Genomic DNA, 23,427 nt, shown 5'->3' on the forward strand with positions numbered 1-23,427 from the left:
GCCTGGCTAAGGCTACTTCCGTGTGTCTGTCTTGTTTGTCTGTTATGCATCTACATAAGTGTGGCTTTATAGTGTAGAGTTTTTTCTCTGTGTGTCCCATCTTTTTCAGCCAAAATGTACGCAAAGCTGTTTGTAACAGTGGGTTCAGGTCGAAGAGGGGAACACACGGTACATCAATTCTGCTCTGGAGAGCAGCCACAGCCGCATTCTGGTCAGCAGTTTTGTTTCCCAGAATGCCACCATGGCCAGGAACTCCGCAAACAATGTTTAGTTTCTGGTAGTCAGCCGAAGTTACAGCTTTGATTAGATGCTTGAAGACACTTTTTTGTGGGTTTGAAGCAATGTATTGCTGTTACCACTTTTATTCCGCAAAGATAATGGAGCGTTCTGTTCGGGTTTGTGTAATGTGATGTAGTGCTCTTAGGATACCATGTGCTTCCGCCGTGAACATGCTGCTATTTCTGTGCAATGTATTTGTACTGGAAAAGTTGGGGCCATGTGCAGCCCATGAAACGGAGGAAGAACACCTCGAAACATCGGTGTAGAAAGCCGTGTGTGGGTATTTGTGTTGTAACCGAATGAAGTGCTGTAGTATAAGTTCTCTGGGCGAATTTGGTTTGTCGATAAGTTTAAAAGAAATATCCTAAAAAATTGCTCACTGGTCTTAAGGCGAAACGACGTCAGCAATAGAAGATCTTATGCTCTCTTGAAATTAAATACCAGGTTGCTCAGAGAGGGCTCTTATTCGGTTAGAGAAAGGAGCATGTATCGATGGCCGTGCTGCGGATACGAGAGTGATGGAGAGTTTTTAATGACAAAACAACATGGGTTATTTTTTACAGAGGTCATCCTAATAGCGTACAGCAATGATGTGTAAGAACGCTGGTGTTCAAGGCTCCACTTATCGCACTCTGCATACAGGCTTGCAATAGGACTCGTCCAGAAAGCTTCAGATGGAAGGCAGAGTACCAAGGGCAGCACTGCGTCGAAACTTTTCAGAGCAGGTTTACACGCGGACCAATAGACGACACCCCCGTAGTGTAACCATGAGCCAATCACGCTGGAAAAAACTCGGAGGTGTGTTTGTTTGTCCACTCCGTAGGAGCATTGCGAGAGGACCTTCAGGATATTCATGATGTTCAGGCATTTCTGTTTCAGATGTTTTATATGCGGAATAAATCTCAGTTTTACATGTACCACACCTAAAAGTAAGTGTTCCTTTTTGCAAGGGCTTCAAGCACCTCTAAGCGTAATATCAGGATCAGCATGGATTTCCCAACTTCTTAAAAATACAACACAAGTACACTTTTCTGGGTTAAGCTTAAATCTATTCCTGTCTGCCCAGTCAGGAGTCTGTTGACACCAAGTGGGACTTGCCTCTCGCGAACGAACCGGTTACACGATTTGAATGAGATTTGAACGTCGTCTACATTTAGAGAGTAAAAAATGGTAGGTGCCAATCCTTTCCCAAGGGAGTTAATTTTTATAATAAACAGAGTGCAGCTCAAAATACCCTTGAGGCACAACGTTTTCCTCGACAGGAACCCGTGAAAGTGCATTGCCCACTCTCAAACAAAACGTTCTTTCTGGCTTGTATCCGGCAAACGTATTTAACATGTTGCCTAACAAATCAAAGATTTAGGGTCGATAAGAATTCCGTAGCGCTATGCAGTATCATACGCTTTTCCAATATTAGAAGATACTGTCACACAATATTGTTTATGAATAAATGCATCTTTGAAGTAGGATTCTAAGGCAACGAGTTGATCATTTGTGGACGGCCCAGCCCTGAAGCTAGCCTGGGCGTTCTCAGAAGCCCGTTGTCCTCCAGAGAGTAAACAAGTCTTCTGTTAAGCAACTTCTCAAGAAACTTGCATAGGCAGCTTGTCAGGGCGATAGGGCGAAAGCTAGCGGGACCGGATGGGTGCTTTCCTTCCTTCAGAAAAGAAATCACTATAGCTTTCCTCCAAGACCTCGGAATGTGCCCCGAGAGCCATATCTTGTTGTAAAGGTGAAGGATTGTTACGACAGTGTCTTTGTGTAGGTGTTGTATTATTGTTTATGGTATGTTGTCTGCGCCTGGAGCTGCAGGCTTGCGACCGCTCAGACCAGCCCTCAGCTTATCAATTGAGAGAGCAGTTATAAGAAGTTGCTGACCTGTTCCTTTAACATATTGGGTTCTTTTCGGGGGTGGTTTTATGTTTCAGAGAAGTATTTGTGTAGTGTGTGGAAGAGGACACGCGTTGTAAGTGTTGTGCAAGTGGGTTAGCCTGTTCTTCAAATGTGTTCCCTGTTGTACTGACAAGGGCCCGGCTGTCGGACTGTTGGTTTTTAGTTTACGTGTTAGGGTCCAGACTTGTGTGCGTCCGTGTACGAGTCTATGGATGCGACGAAGGCAGGCCAACTCTCCCGCTTTGCGTCACGCGGCGTGTGCTTCCCCCGGGCCTTCTCTCGTTTGAAAGGTACCAAGGTACCAGGTTATCTGAACTAGGCTATCGACGAAGGGTACCCCACGCCTTTTTCTGGCCTCTCGTGCCTGCCTACAGTTCTTGTTCCTAACGGGTCTTCTCTGGTCGTACGGGCCACCAGAGACCTGGGGAATAAATTTTTCGGCGGCTTCAGGAATGGGTTGCCTCCTTTACGTGTAGGTTGGTTATGGATGTCTGATGTATTTTAACTGTTTATGTGAATGTGCTCCAATTATCCCTGGCTTCATTAAAGTTTTTGTGGGAGGGGGACCTGTTTTGGCCTATATATGATTGTGAGGTAGGGAAGTGGTCACTACCGTACGAGTTCGTGCCACCTCCCATTGTAAAGATGGGAAGAGAACTGCGTAGCCAATAGCGAAGTGTAGGCGTAAGTGTTGTGTGCTGTTATGGTATGTCGGGTAGTTTTTGTTAGATTTTACATGCTTCTGATTGTGTTAAGAACCTTTCAGTGAGGCGACCCCACGCATCTGTGCGAGAAGAGCCCCATAGCGGGTTGTATGCATTCACGTCATCTAATAATATGTATTGTTCAGGTAACTGATCGATCAGCGTTTCAAAATCAGAATTTGTTAGCCGATAATCAGTAGGAATGACAATAAAATAAATTGTTACTAGCCTCTTAAAGATTATTTTTCGGATAGCAACATCCTCAAGGACTTGTGCTCAGAGTGACTGGATGACAAGCTAAGGACTTTTAGGCGATTATGGCCACACCATTAGAAGAAGTTGGGAAACCATCCCTGTCCCTTCTAACAGCCATATAATTGTTGAGGAAGTTGGCATGTTTTCAGTTTAAATGTGTTTCTTGTAAGCACATGATACTTGTTGGGCTGGCATGCAGTAAATCGTATACATCATCAAGATTTTTAAGTAGGCTTCTGTTGTTTGACTGGATCGTGTTTCGTCTTTCTGTTATAGCTATTTAGAGCTACTGGAATGTGTTTGTGTGTATTCATCTTTTGTCACTCGGAGCTGGTACTCTTGGAATTGGCTTTTTGGGGCTTTCTGTTGGCTTCGACGTCAAAGGCCGTTCCCTGCGCTGCGATGCAGGCAGGTACGGCCCGACGTCCATCGCATCTGCAGATGTATAGGGTTTGCCCGACAGACTGTGCTCCCTGGTCATGGATGTAACACACTTCCGGGCGCGGCTCTCTTCAAACACCACTGCTAAGGGCGTCGCGTACACCATGGGCAAGACAGGTGGTTGGGCGAGGATTGGAGAGAGTGCAGTTTCCTCTGTGTCCATTTCATCAATGCGTTCGGGTGTGTTTGAGGCATGTGAGGCAGGAACGAGAGTGACTCCACTCCCATTCTTGTGGGTTGCAATCACAACCACTGTCGATCCAGCAAGTGGAAAGGTGACCGAGTGCGGCTGAAAATGGCAGCCTCGCGGGGGGTGTTGCGGAAGCAAGTCAGCTGAGCTGCATTGCGTCCCCGCCGGAACCAGGCGCCGCTTCGCTCCACGGCGAATAGAGTCGGTTTACCTTCCGGAGTTGAAGAGTGCCATCCTCTTCCCGGCTTCCGGAAAGCTGATGTCCTCACTGATCTTCAAAGGAAATATTTGTTTTTCCTGTTCGACCTTTTGAAAGCACGGCATGAAGTCCATGGCAATTTGGACAAGTGAAGCTGTTAGCATCATAGTTATCTGTAGGACTTTCAGTTTGCCCACACTTTGCACATGTTAGTCTACCGCGGCAGGAGTTCCGACCATGCCCATACCGCTGGCATTTGAAGCAGCGACGTGGGTTTGGCACATACGGTCGCGTGGGATATCGGAGGAAACCCGCCGTCACGGTTTCTGGTAGTGAAGCTCTGCCAAAGTTTAAAGATTATTAGCTTTGTTTCGATTTCTTTTTGTCTCGCCTCATTATGATGCACCCGACTGCTGTGACCCGTTTTTCATGCAGTCTTTCTAAGATGTCGGTTTCTGTTTCATTGATGAGATCTACTTCGGAGATGACGCCTTGAGACGAGTTTAGGGTTTTATGAGGTGTGAATGTAATTTCTGTGGTTCATTGCACAAGTTAGGTGCAGCACTGCGGAAGCTACATTATTGTCAACAGCCCACCCCCCAAGGCCGTCTAAGTCACCGCGAAGGAAGCGTCAAAAGCCGCCCGAGCCTTGCAATTCCACTTGCCGATAGGGGAGAAGGGAATGTACTTTCAGGACCCCCTTCACAGCGAGTTAGGCGCTTACACTGGACGCACTGTTCACAACAATGTAGCCTCCACAAAGCTGCACCTAGCTTGTGCTATGGACTATATATCATAGATTATGGTTTATTTCAGAAGCTTCTTTGCCTGTTCTTTAGGGCTCCCTTGAATGAGCACATCTCCATACGTAATTTTTTGCCTTGTAGTTGTTTCCTGCAACACTCTCGAACTTTGCAACGAGGAAGACTGATTTTTAACTTGCAGGTGTTTCTCGAGAGATTGCATCAAAAGGAAGTGAGTAAACTTTTTGTTGCTTCGTAGGTGAATGGTCGCTTACGGTTTGAAAGGTACTTCAGTGCGGGACATTTTAAGGGCCCAATCACTTGGAGGGGGGAGGTGAGTTGAAAATATCATGTAGCATAGTTTAGAAGCAGGGGACGGGGGTACTTCATTCCTAAACCTCACCCTGAAAGCTGAAGAGGTCTCGGAGCTCGCTACGTGGTAAACAGGCAGAGAGCCCATCCGAAAGAGCTGGACCTAGGCTCCGATGGCCACCGTTTGTAGTTTCTGCCCTTCACTCTGAAACGCCTAGCCATAATAAATTACAGCATGAGTACGAGGGCTGGGGCTCCGCGGTGTCACCGATACCGTCACCAGGATTACTCAAGCTGCCCCGTGCGTGAGATTTCTAGATATTATACAAAAAAGTTTTTCGCCAGACCAGGTGGCAAAATTCAAAACAATACACTTGGTTGATGCAGTAGTTTCGTCCTTTAAGGTTGAAGCGAGTTGATTGAAGGTTGAAGACCATTTAAGGTTAAAGTAAGTTACATGAAACAAAAAACGCCATCCAGAGAAATTTTTTGAGAAGTTTCCAAAATTGGGTCGCACCTAAATATATCCTATAACGTAGTAAGATCATTGGCGGTAGAGAACATACAAATGTCGACTTTAAGACATTCATGTAAATATCCAATTGCATCATTTCTCAGCAGGCTGGAGACGTAACTTTCAGAGAAGGCTATTGCTTCACCAATGCAAAAAATATGGTTTTGATAGCGCGCGTATAGTGTAAAAGAACCGTAACGTAAAGCGATGGTGGGAAAAAGAATTTTTGAGAGCAAAGTACTTACACCATGCTCAAAATTGTCTTCATCACAAGGCTTACTAAATGGACATTGGTTGTAACGGAAGTCTTCTGCTTTTACGGCTAGAACGCTTCACGAAAGTTTTAAGTAAAAGTTGTTCTAATATCTTGCTCTCTCCTAAAAACAGCGGAACCTGAGGAATCGCGTCAATACCTACAATCATAAATCATACTTATCCATTGAGAAACCACGTGACCCGCTATGTGGGCAGTGTCTTCAAGGCATTTATGAGATTCTGCTTGCCTCGGGACATCTTACAGAGAACAAGCAGGTCACCCCCAGAATAATCGTCTTAGTGAACCAGCGAGCCAAGTAAGTCGTTTATAGATAACACCTAGTCAGCGCACTGTGCTTGCCGTAACTGCGTCACAATAGAACACCGCCGTTACTTTGCGCAATGGCGCGCCCGATTCTTGTGCGACAATTTTTAGATAGTATGCGTTCACTGTGCAGTACCCTATACACACTCTTTATTGAAGCTACAGTGCATTCTCCAAAACAAGAAAAATTGAATGCACCTCTCACTACCGCGTAAAACTCAAAGGTTGCGAAGGTTTACGCAATCTTCACCAGAATCACGACGGTTTATATCCCCGATTGCAGCCGATTTACTTCTTCGCTACGGCAATGACCTTTAGTTCACTGCTTCTATAAGCGTGAGCTTCTTTTGAAGTTGTAATTATTAGACATCACTGCGGAGCGCCTTACGCCATGACATGCCTTTTTCGTTGCGAGGAAGTGTTACCCTGGTTATTGTGCCCAAAGGAGCATTTCTCGCTCCGAGCGAGTGTTGTCACAATTACAGCGAACGCTGGAGCATTTCTTGGCCGATTTTGGACAATCTCCCTAATTAGGTATGATTGGCTTGACAAACGTGCGCACGGGATGATAGGCGGTGTTCGCGAGCCGCCAACGCTCAAGCACTCGAGATTTTCTTGTTTTCTTAACTGCCTGGGTGTCGCCGCAATTTTCGCAAAGCTTCATAAGTGGTATGCTTGTCTTGACAAACGTGCGCAGGGGAGGTTGGGCAGTCGTCGCGAGTCACGCACCCCCAAATTTTCGAAATTTTCTCGGTATTTCTAACTGCTGAAGCACTGCCGCAAGGCACACGCTCGCGTGCGGTTGCTCGGCAATTGCCTGGTATTTTTAAGTGCGGACCGAAAAAAATACGATTTACTAAGCAGCTCCGCCTATAACAAAAACATTACATAAAATTTTCATAACGCACGACAAAGTGTTCGACCCCATCCCTACACCATCCAACACGCATACCTCAATCCCATCAAACGTACGTGGCGACATCGTATTCGCCGCCATTCCAGGAAACCTGCACCCGGAAAACAACAATGGGAGAAGACAAGCCAGAACAAGATATCTCAGCAATAAATAACCAGACAACACGAATATCTATTACATAAACCTCGCAAAAAATACCTACTAATTGACGCACGTTGCAGTAGTTGTGGTTTCTGAAGGGACCGCTATCTGAGCTCCAACAGTCCAAACAACCGAGCCCGATATCTCAGAAGAAACATGCATTGCCCTAGCAGCCACTTCCAGCAAAAAGCAAACCAATACCTTTATCACTGAAGCAACAGTAATAACGGCATTACCTAACAGGGCGAATAACTCTACATGCGCTCACAGTTCTACAACATAACAATGTACCAACAATTCACATTGTTTGGACGCCTGGCAACGTCTCCTTCCCCGGAATGAGACGGGTGACGCCGTCGCCCGCGACATTTCACACCGGGTATTCCCGACAGAGGGCGACGACACAGGTCACGTCACCTCACTCACCCACTACATTCCAAAAACATAGAGTTACAATTTATAGCATTACCTTCGGGAACGCCCAATTACCCCCTTTTCTCCCCTCACTCAAAGCACAAGACTCACGAATCTCACGACTCACGAACAAGACTCACACCACCTTTCACCAAGTGTTTTTTTCTCCCAACTGCACGTGATGCTCCAACTCCTTATCATCATCCTATCTACTCCCACTGCAGGGCAAAGGCCTCTCCCATTGATCTCAAATTATCCCCGTCCCGTGCTTACTGCGACCAAATTACTACCGCAAACGTCTTGAACCGATTTCGCCATTTAACTTTCTGCCGCCCCTACCCTACTTGCCATGTCAAGGGATCCAATCTGTTAACCTTAATGACCAACATTTACCTTGCCTTAGCATTACATGCCCTGCACAGACCCATTTCTTCAAAATAATTTCTAATAATATGTCCTCAACCCGCATTTTCCCCCTGACCTTGTCTGTCAACATCGTGTCCCCTAATGTTATCCTATCATCTTCCGTTCAAACGCCCGCTGAGTCATCCTCAATCTAAGTTGAACCCTTCTTGTGAGTATTCAACTTTCTAGCCTAGTTCAGTACCGGTAAGATGCAGCTGTCATTCACTGTTTTCTTCAGCGACAATGCAGGGATACAGCACAACATGCAATACACGAAACACTACATTCCGTCTCGTATGGAAGTGCGTCAAACATCCCAACCTAATTCATGGCATCCCCCACAACTGAGCAGTGAGGATATAGGCTGACCAGCTTCCAGCTCGAGGATCAGGAGGCCCTGACCCGAAGGCGCGGGCTTCGAAGGGGGGGGGGGGGTGAAAGGCGGCCTAGACTTGGAAAACACATACTCTCCTTTCCCCTCTCCTTTCCCTTGCCGTCATTACCAGAAGTTTTTGAATAGGCTCAAGGTGAAATCAGTCATAAGAACCAAGACGTCCGACGGCGAAGTGATAAGAAAAAATAAAGTACGCTTAAAATTTTCCATAACCGTGCAACTTCGCCGCGTTATCATTATCGGCGATATAGAACATTCAATATGGCGGCAAGCGTCGATATACGACAACGCATCCAAAAGGCTACTGTGAATATCAAGAACACGATACCCTGTATTAGACCACTTTGTAGAGTTACGCAGTGGATGAGTCGGGTGACACGTCACGAAATAGGCGATGCAAGCTTTTTTCCATCACGGTGGTAAGAAAAACCGTCCCCTTTGTTCTCCAACTCGTCCGATGTGGCGTATTTTGGCGCACCGCTGGGCAAGTTTGCTTTACTGTATTAAAACGAAAACAGAGGTGGCCACACTCTACAACAGATTTTCGAGAGTCTGACACAGTGTGACGGAGATGGCGTCGCCGACACAATATGCACAATGCTGCGCCTGGCCGCTGCTGCCGCCGGGACGGCCCCACGGACCTCACGGCTCTCAGCCACGGCGTGGTGCCATTACAAAGCGTTGGTCATTTCACAAGAATAAGGTCACCTTTACATGGGCACGCCTGCTGTGACGGTACGTCTGATGATAAAGGATCCTTTTCACCATAGCACCGACGTTTCTTCACATTCGAGCGCGTCCGGTGAACTGTCAGAATTTTTTCCCTCTTGCGTACACACCTTGCGTACACACGCCACTAGGTGGGCCTAAGGCATTTTGTCTTGCGGTTAGCCCTGCATTGAACGGTGCAACGTCGGTGTGATCGTGTTTCTAACATGGTCGCTGATCTACAGGACATAGCTGCGTCAATAACAGAGGGCCACAAGGTATGCAGCATTGTTGTTTTTAATCGTCTCGGCCATGCTAAGCATGCTTTTGACCAGCATCATGTGAAGACCGTACTGGATACTCAGTTGCCTCAAAGCGACCCTTCTATGCTCTTTGAGTAGTGCAGATAAACCTGCGCGAGATTTAGACTACACAATCAGGAATACCTGAGCGAAATATTATACGTTACGTGAAGCGGTGAGCACGCAATTGCTGGGAAAGAGGAGAAAAATCCCACCGCGCTCTCCAAAATGTTCCTAATTATGCACCACTGGCACAGCCGAAATGACGTTATTTCTCCATGGCTTTGCTATTGGCGGTGGCTGGTCAAATTCACTGCTTTTTTCTCGAATTTCCGTTGACGATTCGCTGTCGTCGGCTCTTTGTACCAGCCTCTTGGAAGCCTGAACCTGTACGCATAGCTTTGGCGTTTCTTTGGTGTTTTGAGTGCACGCGGAGTTTGAGTAACGGATGCTTTACTGTCCTTTCCACCAACGACTCGATAACAAGTATTTATAGCTTCAAAAACGACCCACCACGCTGCGAACACGCTTGCGAACAGGCAGCCAAAGCTGCTGTTTTATTGCACGAATTCAAAAATAGAACCCCCACGCTGTGGAGAAAGGATAAAACTCCACGGCCTGTCATATATCGAAGGCCGCCCAAGAGAACACCGCAAACTGCCCCTCTTTTCGGGATGCAGTGAGCAGCTTTCGTCGCGTTGTCCGCGGCCTAGTTGAGAGGGAACTATAGTGTGCGGATTCTCATCGCGCGCAGCTATGATGATAGTGAATAAATTTCTATAAGTCTTGAGGAAGGTAACAGCTGGAACCATAGACTTTACCCCAAAATACATTCCGATGGTAAGTGCTGCAAGTTCTCTGTCATAAACCAGGAAAACTACTTATTAAAATCTTCAGCACTACTACTTTCGGGCCAGAGTCTTTGGAACCTAAGACAGCATTCTTCATGATCTCGTACCCAAGATTTTCTCGCCCTCGCGGAACAAATCGCGGAATAAACAAACACTTGCAAACAGCTTACGGATAGGGACGGTAATATAGCAATGAAAGAGGTGCTGGCGTACACAACAAAGATTACCACGCGTGCCAAGAAATATATTCCATATACCTCTCTCAAGCGTTAACTATTTATCATATCCCTGATATTCTTTCTGACTAAACGTCGAAAACTTTGACGCTGTATAACAATGAAAATACGGTGATGGTCAGCCAAATAGTAAAAATTATGAACACATCCTGTATTGCTGACGGGATTATTTCGGACCGTCTGAAACACAATTGCCTCCACCGAAGCCATGCCCACCTGCCGGAAAAGAAACATATATTGGGGAAGATCCTAGAACCCGCGCTGGTAGCCCATGCTTCAGACAAGGCACCCCCCGCCCCTCCCGCCCCCGCAAAAAATGAAATCGTTCTATACTAATTCACATATATCAGAAAATGTTCGGGAACAGAGAGGTGAAAGAAATCAAATCACTAAAAAGCAAAGAATCAAGACGGTGTCGTTATAGCACCCGTTTCTTGCTTCGACAGCCTGGGTTATTTATTTTATATTATAGAGTCCAGAAATCTGGCCCCATTAGATAACAAACATTACAAAACACATCATATACTCTTCCGCTGCTACAAAAAAACCACGGCATCAACAAAAGATACAGGTATCTTGGGGTTAGTACAGCATTTGTCGATTCCCGCTTCCTGGTACCCTACCTAACACTTGATAAGACAAGCGATCAAAATCGAGTTATATAATAAAACACGCAAACACTGTCTAAAATTACCTTTGATATTTCTCCAGGTGTGGTATTGCAAAAACAAAACTCAAAACGCCAGGAAAAATGTTTCCCTTCATATAAACTAACAACGGTTGGTATGTACGGCTGAGGGTATCTGTTAATCAGTAAAGAGGGGCAAACGTTTAAACACTTTGGGTACAGCATGACCCGAACGCCTTCAAATATGTACCTCGGTGGGGTCTTTCTTTTCAAAAATACCACCTTGGGCTTGTGGAAGGCACAAAAAGCACGCGAAATCCTCTGAAAATATACTGTTTACTCACAAGGAGAAAACATGCATAAAAGCATACACCATTAAGTACCATCAGAAAACTATGCGTATGCGCTCACTCTATACTGTTTCATAAATGATATAGATGGCATGGGGAATTCGTTAGAATGCATTGTTTATAGTTAACAGATCACGCAGGGGAAGGACAGAGAAAGAACTTCATAACAGGCGTCACCACTCGCAATCCAAATTTTATATCAAATGAAACACAACACAATCATCGCTAGCACCTTTGGAGACGTTGGCAAATCGATGTTTATATTCGAAACCGGAGCAGATGTGACATCACAGTTCGGAGTACCTAGAGACGCCTGTTCCTCTTAAAGCGATTACTCAATCTTGCTTCGTGGGCGGCATGATCTGGCCTTCATATTTACTGTAACAAAAGCAACCTGATGCAAATTGCATGAGCTCAAACCAGGCCTAAAATATTTAGCACTCTATGAAACGCATTTTGTTTCGCAATACATTGTGTACCGCGAGTTTTGCAGTGTGCGCATACTAAGCATAGGAAAAACGTGTCGTGGAACACACATTGCACAAATTCAAAAGCATCCTTAAATAACAAATGCTGTTCCCTTTCTTTCCGCACTGTCGACCATGCTGAACTTGGCTTCTATGGCCAAGCTTCATATCTCAATTGATCGAAGGTTTCAGTTGACGCAACAATAGTACAGACGTCTCTTGGTTGCATCAATATAAGCACATGTGCTGAACAAACATTCCCTGGTACTGTGCGATGCTCCAAAAAATTTTGTATCTCTCCTAGTTGTTTGTACAGATCGTTCACCATTTTAAAGTGGCACGGTTGTTGGGATTTTTGAGGTGTAGAAATAGGGGTTATGTCACAGCAAAGACGGCGGCATTATCCTCATAAGCAATTTTGAAAGTTCCCTGCAACTGTATGAATTGCAAGCTGCCGTATTAACAGATGAGGCACGAGCACAAACGGCGAAACCTCGGATAAATTTACACACTCCACTGGTTTTGATTTCTGCAACAATGGCATATAGTTCAGAAAATATGGCGCCTCTCAAAATCTGTTTTATCACCAGCGTTCATCAACGTTCTCACCACAATTAACCAAAACAGTGGACAATTACCTCCGTTTGCAGCTTGTGACCGTCGTATTCCCAACCTGGCTTGGCGAGTAATGAGCGACCGTACACTGTCCAATATCACAGATGATGAGCTTAGCAGTGGTTGAATATTTGTGAACTTTTTCGACAGCGCAACCGATGTACTTAAAAAATAATACGTAACGCATCAACTACTACCAGCAATAGATAAATAGTTGTAATTACCGCAAACTTTGCGATGCACTTAAGGCTGCAAAAATCCTTTTTTAGAAAATGTTTTCCGCTCATTTCAGATCTAAGTGAAATATCCGACCTTCTGAATCGTGCTAGAGTCAGCGCGCTCTTTCTCGGTGCACATCATAGGCATCCGTCCCATATCTCCTGTAAAAAAGAAATATAGTCACCTTTCAATTTTTTAAAATTCTCAGCAGTGATCCACGTCATTGTTTTCTCTTTACTTCGTACAAAAATAAAGGCGTTTTTTCTTCCATTCTTTTATACTTCATGCGATTGTTCCACACTGGAGTGAAACGCATCGTCCCACAACGACCTCAAGAGAAAGCAGATGAACAAAGTTTGCTTTGTTGGGGGCTGGATGCAATTATTCCTGGTTGAAATGGCCTTCGTCACGTCACTTTTACGCCAGTACCATGTTTTCTATTTCATTGAACCTATCGCTGACAGCATTTCTGGCTTCTTTCTTGCACGCTTCCTGCTTATTTGGGACAACAAAGTTAAAGAATAATGTTACCAAGAAAAACTATTTTTAACACTTTTCATCCAATAAAGTAGAGTTATTGTAGACAGAAATATGTTTGTATATTTTAGACATTTTGTTCGGAGTTTAAAAATCTTCGGGCATATGCGCAATGATGATATTTACTCTCTCTTGCCCAAAACCGTCTGAAAGGAGAAGGGTGAGGTGGTTGGTTTCTTGGATTCCTCTCCCTCAGGTTCCGACCTGCAGCTTTTGGGCGCGAGCGGCATCTTTGGGCAGTTGGCCGCCTTGAGATGCATTGCATACTCATTGCCACAGGGGGAGAGAGCTGAGCGTTGTCCGATACAATGCTTTCCACTTCACCGCGCTCAATTTTCTATGAAAGCACTGCAGCCTCGGCGGTCACTTCTGGTATTCGATCTCAGGTATCAAGTCACGCATGCAAGAGGCACCCACAATTCTTTTTGTATTGTATCATAAGAAATATTCAGCCAGGATTTCCTTAATCAACATTGTCAGTTGTGTGATTTTTTTTCGCTTATCACAAATGCTTAACGCGGAATTCTGAAAACAAAAAATTGTCTTGCGGAGGAGTGCGTTGGATTTTTAATTTTCTGTGTTAAGCAATAAACATTTTGTCAGCTCAGTTTTATTTCGTTTTTGGTTACAGCACGATGGCTGATTATTGGTACATTTGTTGCGCGTGCCGAAGTGGGAGGAAATGCCGCAGAGGACCGCAGCTACGTCCACCTCTTGTACTGATACCACGTGCACCGCAAGAATGCTGCGGCACAGGTCGTGGCGCTCTGCGGAGCACGTAGGTTTCCTTTACCTGTGGCCGCAAATTTAGAGCGTTCTTAATATCAGTCACCATTTATGGTATGGTCCACACAAAGACAAGAATCCTTGAAATGTAGACCTCGTGTCAACGGGACATTGGCCACATTTCGTAAGATCGTTTTTTTTACTGTGTCTCTAAAACATTTGATTCCTTCCAGGCAAGTATTTGGAGGGAGCTAATTGTACTTGCAGTAGTTGCTAAGAAAAAAAAAGCTTCAAAGTCGATTTTTTTTTCTCTTTGTTCCGGCTTTTCCGAAAATGCCACGTTTTAAACAAGATTACACACAGCGACGACCCTTTGAAGTAGACAAGATACTCCATGAGAATTGTGAAGCTCCGGCTATCTGTTCCTCGATGTTAATGCATGCTTGACGATGTAGCTTCAGAAAATATCACTTTCGAATTTATTAAACATTGTTTGACTGCACAGAGAAACGCCATTTTAATGCCGCTGTTTTCGCGGTAATCATTTACAATAAAAAACAATTGGTGTACAAATGAACGAAAAGTTAGAAGATTAAGATCGCGTTTTGTAAGGAAGGCCCTGGAAAATGCTGGATTCTCGACGATGAAACAATAAAATCGTGAGTTGCCGCAATAGTTTCACCCTTAACGCGGGGAGTACTACTAGGGGAGTTCCATAGTAGTGATGCTCCTTCATAAGTAAAACCGAATTGCTCATTCAACATACCGTTGTTTTTCCCACCAAATCTTCTAGGAGTGCTGTTTGACGTCAATGAGGTGTTTCCAAGAAATGTGTCTGCAAGCTTTATACCTCAATCACGTTGCTTCGGGTGGAAGCGTTTTTCTTATCAACTGGTTCTCAAAGCTGGACGATTGCAGGTGGCGAAAAAACAGAAGAAAAAGTTTCTGTGTTGCGCCAAAAAGTCTTATTCTGCATACACATATCGAACATCATAGGTATTCATGAACGCTGCTTCGATTTCAATGGCCATGGAAAGATTGGAACCGCGTCTTTTGAAGGACCACGTTAAAATAGGTGTACAGAAGCCTAATATTACTATGTAATGTGCCTCAATGAACTCACTCAAGAGATTATTGGTAAATTGAGATTAATCCCGTTGGTTGACTGCTTGCGGGACATCCCACAAGCCGTTATATCACTGTTGCCGGGTTGCTTTAGGCCGCAATTAATGCGCTTAAAAGCAATTTAAAAAAATCTCAGCAAAAGCCAACAAGATACTGGAAGGGTATCATGTAAAACACGCAATGCCACTATGGGCTGGCGATAACAATAGCTCTATTATTTCCAACCAAAAAGAAGTAAGTGCAAGTGTTCATTAGTGTCAATGCAGGGCTGTGTACCCTTTTTAAGTCCATGTCCCCCCCCCCCGCTTCAAGAATAACGTAACACTTAAATAACAAGGGGAACCAGCTTACTCTAGCAAAGCTTTGGCAGGTTCAAAGCAAATAAACAGGGGAGGCTAAAAGCCAAAAAACATTTTTGAAGTAATAAAAATCTAGTGCCCGTGCACTCTGGGAAAACGGATGACCTGTGAAGATGCACGCCCTCAACTGAGTGCCAGAAATAAAACACGTTTTTTTGTAATTTACGACTTAGCAAACTTCCTAGGTAATTACTTGAATGAAATGTCCACAGACCCGAACTCTATCCTAGCGGACCAAGGCAGAGCCGTCTGTTTCCCACCCGCGTAGTAGGCATCTTACTGTTTGTGTGACACGCAAAACCAATACCATCTACCAGTGAGGACACCAGATCGGTCGCATTGGGTTGTTTGACGGCCAACGTTTAAACTTCACGCCAACACAACGTACATGTCATCAGTAAAGACACGAAACTTATAGCTGCACGTGCCTCGCCCTCCATCCACTCCATACACCTTCACGCATAAAGCTGCACCCGTCAAGACTTGGGCTTATAAGTGAAAGCCACTGTCGAACTATGTCCTTCTGGAAGCCCTTTATTCTTAACAAGGGATATTGGCCCGCGTCGGCTTTCCAAGCGGGCCAGTTGGTGTCCATCCTGGAGGGATTCCAAATTGGAACTTGACCCGACAACGGTGGTATACACGGCTTTTCGTTGTGTCCGCGCCCATGCGCGCTTCTGTGCAACCTCATATATCTTTAGTTTGCGCGCTGCTTCCTCCAAGCTAACGACCTGCGTCGGTTCCTTGGCGAGTTAACTACTCGAAGGCCTCCACCTTCATTCTAACGGATACACCCGTGGATGTCCCTTTTGCTGACCAGTCGTAGCCATCTTATTTTCTGTGCAACACACTAACCCAGATAGAAAATGCTTGATTGTGCTCGACAGCTGACCGGGTGCATTGAACAATGAGACTTCCACGTTTAAATCTCCCACCACAACAAGAGGTATGTCAGCGGAAGCGGCATAAAGCCTTGCTCTACGTGCATGCCCAATCGCTCCACTCCCGAAATCGTGCACGCCTAAACGAGCAACCCAAGATGGGCGACAAATAAGCGTTATGTGCACCGGCGAAGGGAGGGAGAAATACTTTATTTGTGGCCAGACAAAGATGTATTGTTGTTCTTCTGTCAGAAGAACTATGACCAGCTGGTCAACAAATGCCGCCGCAGCGGCAATGTCGCTCGGAGTAGATTTCAAGCTAAAGAAGAATTTTATTCTCACGCCGGCGTGCACACGGGGCAAGTTGGTTTCAACTGGCAGCTAGCGGGAGACGGAGAATTTGAGGTGGCATTGGCCTCGGCTACATCCTCGGCAGCAGCGCTGGCGGCGGTTTTCGGGAGCTTTAACACCCATTCAAGCTGCTGCTGATTCTACGCAATCATCTGATAGCGGCGCAACGGCAGCTGTTAGCTGACTGCGAACTGATGCAGAAGGAATCGGTGGTGGCGAGGGGCTAGCCATTATGATACGCGTTGTGAAAGAGGGGTTGGCAATGTGGAGGAGGAGACCCGGAGCCGCGCCGAGTAGATCAGCTTCACGGAAATGAAAACAGGGGGGGGGGGGCTGCGACCTATACTCCTTAACAGAAAAACGATTTGAAGATAAAAAACCTTATGCGCGAGATAAGGGCACAAGAATAAAATAAACTAATACAATAGAGCCAGACTAAATGCGCAGAAAATGAACATACCGTGTGCAAATCAATGAGTCAGGCACAACATTTTGCTATAATGGAGCAAGTCCACTTCAGAAAAAAATAAAAGCTATGTACACTATTTTATTATCTACACAGATAATGAGGCATACTTCAGCTCTTCTAGACGAGGTGCAGCCAAAGCAGGAAAAGGAGAAAATTGTGTAAGAGAGAATAGCATACATAGGTGCTATAGGGGCGTTACCAGCGCGCCGCATTTTTCGTTCGCCATTAGCGCCGTTTTGGCTGCTTTTTATACGTTTTCTTTGTTTTTCGTCCGGCGTATTGTCTTTGTAGTTGCCATTTCCATGCACTGCTTTTTATTTCCTACCCAATTTTCTATCCTGTAAGAGAAACCAATCATTTCATTCCCTTTCAATTCCCTAATGGCCATTTTCTTCTGCGCAGCTCGAGCAGCCGGTTAGGTCTTCTCTTTCTTTCATTACTGAACCTCCCCTCCCTACAGTTTGTTGTACTGTTTATTCCTCTCAACTCGCACATTGAGGCATCGTAGCATTGCTGTTAGCGTCAAACACTTTCCCTAAAGGCCTGTGGTGGTTACTGCTTGCGACATCACTTTTTGTTTTTTGAGAGAACTGCTCATATATGTAAGCACCCTGCCGTCTCTGTGTTTCTCCTCGCTTGTTCTCGCAGCCAAATAGGAATGTGCAATAGTGCTGCTCGTATAAAAATTAATTTAGTTACGTATCCGCAGAGGATTTTATTGGGTTCAGCTTCCACACCTAACTTCTCATGTTTCAATCGAAACAGGGCGCGGGCAGGATGAGAAGGCAAAGCTTCAGATGTCAAATTTGTCATTTTTATGAATGCCGGAATACAACACAGAATATCTCCGCTACTGTGAAATAAATAATACACAGGGGCTTTCAAGTACATATTCTGTGAAGTACATAATATCGATATTAGATTTTTTATGAAAATATGAATGCTGATTGCGCAAACCTGAATTAGCATTAGCCGAAGTTTCGTAATCAGCTACAGCGTTACTGGCACTCATTTATGGTTATGTAACTGTGTCATCATCCTTTTTGTTGTTGGCACGCGGAAATGAAAGCGTTGAAATTAGACCAGGTCTGGCGTGACATTTTTGTGGCATGCGGCTTGACGCTAGCATAAATAAGAAGGCTGTAATACGCATATCAAACAGCGAGGCGAATGGTCTATTAATCCTTTCTTTTATCATATGTACACAGCTGAAAAACGTCTCCAAGCTATCCTGGAAGAAGCAGCAGGTGCAAATGTAACTGTCGTCATCAAATAAAAAAAAATAGACGGTTTAATGTATTTTGGGCTTTGTAATCACTGTTATACGCTATACATATTAGCTGTCCAAATAGTGTACACCAGGGAATGATGACACTCTTATGCTAAGCAATTTTATTCATCTGATATAGTTTTATGTTTCCTAGCTGTTTTAATATAAACTACTCACATAATAATGAGCAATAGCTAATTTATAGGTACACTGAAATTCAATTACTTGTCACCGGAGACATACATCCTTCATCGGCGTCGTCTCGCACAAATTACACGGCGGGCACATCGCAACCCTAGAACACACGTATGTTCTATTATGAGCAATATGAAAGGCAACACAGGAACGCGTGGCAAGCAGCGTCGAAACAGACTGGGAGCGATACGCAGATGGCGCTTTGAAAACGCTCTTTCCCTAACTGTTGACACTCCCACCACGCTGGCATTTCTGCAAAGCAGGAGCTTACGTCATTTTGCCGAAAATATGGAACCGTCCGACAGCCAATAATACGCACGGCGGGTATGGGAAAAATTGTTAGAACAGCGTCCCCCTTTCCACTTTGTTTTTGACGGCGGCAGCTGCGTATCACGCATAGCTGGGTCTGGGGGTGTTTTCTATGAGTTCCTGTGTTCCCTATCATATTGCTCATAATATTACAGTCATGGACAATTCAAATGCAAGCCGCGGAGCGCACCACTGAACATACCGCTGCCGTCACCTGGCAGCGGCCGTGAAAAACGCACGGACACGCCCAGTTGAGATATCGCGAGCGAGGGTGCGTGGCCACTGCGATATGTTGCCCTCTACACACAGAACACAAATAAGCCGGAATGGGAGTAAATGGCTCGTGTCATAACTCAGTACCAATTCGGAGTTTTCAAAACTCCTTCCAATGGGAGTTTCGCCTTACTCCCATTATTTCATCAGTTTTTTCAGTAGCATATGGGAGTTTCATTTTACTGCCACTACAATGGGAGTTTCCAGGGGTACCATTGGGAGTGTATTGTTTCCTCCAAGTGGAAGTTTTCAGGGGGCGCATTGGGAGCAGTGTTGACCTGCATTCGATGTTTTTTTGTGTGTTTTTGTGCGCTTCATATATATGCGCTGCAGTAGAATTTATTACTGCATTTGGGAGTTCTTAATAAGGGCACAGGCCGCATTTTTATTTTTCGTTGGGGATCACGTAATTTCTAGTCTGCTTCCGCTTCAAACGTTGATTGGCGAAACCTGAAAAGTTTGTTTTCTGCACAGTCAATTTATTGCATAAAAATTACATGAATACGATATAAGTGTGAACACGTTAATAAGACAATAAAAACACTGAATCAATCAAACACCTACATCGAGAACACAAGGTATCTTGGTAAGAACTTTATCTACTACAACACTCCTGAACGAAAAAAATTTAAGCCATTTGCAAACAATGAGGTCAGTATGTCGTCGGTGCGCTGTTTGCTTGCACCTGCCTCCCAAACGCTGACTTTGCCGCACCCCCTGGCACGTTCCCCTGGAAGCCACAGCAGCACATTCATTAGAGGGATAGCGAAACGCTTTAAATCTGCGGTAACAAATACATAAGCATATTGGGCATCTGATCTGAAAAAACGAAACGGCACTGTAAAGACGCTGAACTTGTCACTCTTGTGTCCAACTTTCCGTAATGTCTGAATGTTTGTTTAAAGCTACGCAAAATTGCACTTCTGTCCGAGACACCTGCGCTCACTAGTTCGTCAAAACGAATTGTTCTGCTGTTCAAAAAGGTGCGCGACCCTTGTGGCGACCAACTTCTCAAAATGCTTCCTTTCCCTCTTTTTCTTGCGTGTAGTGTTCTGGGAACGAGCTTCAGGTTTTACCCCTCGCACGGCCACTCTCTCACCTCACCGAAAGTTACGGAAAAATTTCGGTTGGTGTGACGCCTGCGCGTGCCCCCCTTCAAAAAAATAATAAAGAAATAAAATAAGCAGTCATCTGTCGACCATACAGAATGCTCCCTCGAATGGCGTTTGCTGGTTATAGTTACACGCGCCTAGCGTAACTATATAACCCTAGTTATAGTTACACGCGCCCCGACCTTCTCCCTTTCCAGTGAAAGCAATTAATCGCCGGTGGCACGCGGCAGTCACCTTCCTCCTAGCAGGCGCGGCTGGCACCACACCTACTTCTCAAGAAAAGCGGCCGCACTGCGACGTTTGACCGGCCAACTTCACCCTCGCCTGCCAGTAAGCCACAGACACAGCCTAACAAAAACACCTAACAGCCGTCCAGAGTTCGGACAGTTTTCATTCTGCTTGCGACTGCAAGTGTGAATGAGTGAGTGTTCTGCTCGAGACCCCCGCAAATACCCATTGCTTTCACACCATTCGGACTCCCCAATGACGTTCCGGGCATGGTGCCGGCTTTTGCGCACAACGCTCACCTCCCGTGGCAGAGAATCGCCCATGCAGTGGCGCGGGAAACACGTTGAGTTTATTTGACGCTAGAAGGGGCACCCCAGGCAGCACAGGACTGTTCGGCCTAAAACAGGCCGGTGTACTTTGGCCGGTGATTTTCTGTCCGGCCGTTTTCCGGCAGCCATGTTCGGCCCATGTCCAAATGTGGGCCTTTTGGCCGTATACGGCCGTACTCCCATGGCTGTCCAACGGCCAGTGTCCGTCGGCCAGTCGACCGGCTTACGGTCATACGGCCAGATTCCAGCCGTAGGGCTCCGGCCATTCCAAAGCCACCCGTGTACGGCCGAAGTACGGCCGCCGGAGGACAGCCGAGATGCGGTCGTCGGACTCCAGCCGGACTAAAGCTACCGGAAATACGGCCGTGCTACGGGCATTGGAGTTCAGCCACAGTACGTTAACTGTACTGAGGCCGGTCACTGCATGTCGCGCAAGCAGATGATTCATTCGCGCAGTACCAGAAGCAGCACAAACCCAGCATTTTGGGTCCAATACAGCCACATCAAAGTGAGCTCGCGCGCAACCACCAGCCGCCAAGCTTTCAGCGCATCCTTGCTTAATTACCAGCCTCAGTTGACAGCAAAATTCATTTATTAAACAGTGCTCACAAATTGTCGTTCCTTTTTTGCTGTGCCTCTTTTACTGCTGAAGACAGAAAATATTCAGTTCTTTGTAGAGCTTGAATAGATGTATTGTCCAGGTCCTGATATCCTCTGTGGGGTGGCTTACCTGTAATAAACGGGGAAAGAGGAGGGGGGGGGGGCGGAGGGCGCATACTTTAGTGGGTTGAATTTCAGAGAGATAAATTGCGGCGCTTTTAGCCAATTTCTTTTAGGGCAATATTCCGGAACACTTTCATGCTATGACTACATAAACTATTTTTATAACAGTTGCTTGACCAATTTTGCTGTATATAAAACCGGCGTGAATGCCTTTACGAAGCGTTTTGGTTGTCAACAAAACACTCAGGAGCATTTAATATAACTCCTTCACAAAAACGTATGTACAGTTTTTGTCTATTTTTCTTGCAAAGACATTTTCTACTCGATCAACTTTTCTGATGATCTTGCGCACGGCTGATCCTAAGAAGGAGCGAACAGGTACTTTAATTTTCAATCTATTTTATGTTGTTTTCATGAGTATACGTCCACACCACTTAATAGTCCAAAAGAACTTAATTTTCTTCTAATGTCATACTACGTTCAAAAAATTCTAGACGCGTTGCGAATGACGCCCTGCTTCAGGTGGTTGCAGTTGCATCCCTCTGTGTTCACGCAAGGAAAGGCGTAAAATTAGAGTTACATAATTTGTTTCAAACCAATAGCATAGCAATGGTAGCATGCATACAGGAAACCTTGCATACTGCAACGAATGGGGCAATAAATATTTTATTGGTCAAGGTTAATGCGTAGGGTTCTCAACCCGTCGCAGGCAAGCTTGCGCCTCTGGAAGTTTTTTTATTTATTTATTTATTTATTTATTTTTTATTAATTAATTAATTTATTTTTATTCATTTATTTATTCATTGTTTTATTTATTTATTTGATGCCTGCTTGCCTTTGCATGCATTAGAGAAGGGAGATACATAACACTCGAAGCGACTAAAACCTGACTGGAACACGGACGTTGTTGCCAGCATACTGTACAAACGCGTGCTGGCAACACTGCTTCGTCCTGACCGCAACCGACGCTGAACGCTGCCCCCACGGTGTGGCTGCCCCTCACGGCTACGCTGGCAACACTTGCAACGCGCACTGAACAACGTCCGTGTTGCTGTCAGGTTTTATTCGCTTCGCTCAGCTGTGCTGCCCATCCCCAACAGGACGCGTCTGCCGAGCTACAGTGAATCAGTAGCCCAGCTTTATTTGGAAGCTCCTGCAATGTGCCCTTCTTGCTGGTTGCTTTCTTCAAACTGCTGCTGAGTGTTTTCCGTGCGATCCTTGTGTGAAGTTGGCTCACCGTGGTGCATTTGGTGCAGCACCACCACCCGTTTGTGCCAAGTAATCTGAGAGTGGAAGGCGAGCGTAACGCTTCCTGCAAACTTTCCACATTGGTGCCTGTGCTGCTTTGTGTATTGCCCGGCGTGCTTCCGGCCGTCACTTTTATCTCATAGTTGCGATGGAATATGCCTAGCAGTAGTGACTAATAACTCAGAACTTCTAGATAACCTAGTGTGCTTCAACCTGGTTTTACATTCTACTAGAGCGTGCAAGCTCCGCTTCAGTATGTTAGTAGTGCATTCTAGCCTGTGGGATCTGTAGTCGCATATTTTGACGTGTGTCGGTATATGTATGTTCCGTTCAGAAGAATTTATTGAGCATGTAGTTTTAAGTTTGTGCGAAGGGCGAACAACGAAACGCACAATGCTTTTTTACTGTACGTAGAAGCTCTAGTTACAGCTGTGACCTGTGCTACCCACTTATGATGCCTGCTTCGCTTATATTTATGTCGGCAAGGCAGGTACAGACTGCTTCCAAATAATTGCTACATATACAGCAGAAAAGTG

Source organism: Haemaphysalis longicornis, unplaced genomic scaffold (genome assembly GCF_048455015.1).
Source record: "Haemaphysalis longicornis isolate Haplotype H1 unplaced genomic scaffold, Haemaphysalis longicornis Haplotype H1 scaffold_6, whole genome shotgun sequence".
NCBI classification, from domain to species: Eukaryota; Metazoa; Arthropoda; class Arachnida; order Ixodida; family Ixodidae; genus Haemaphysalis; species Haemaphysalis longicornis.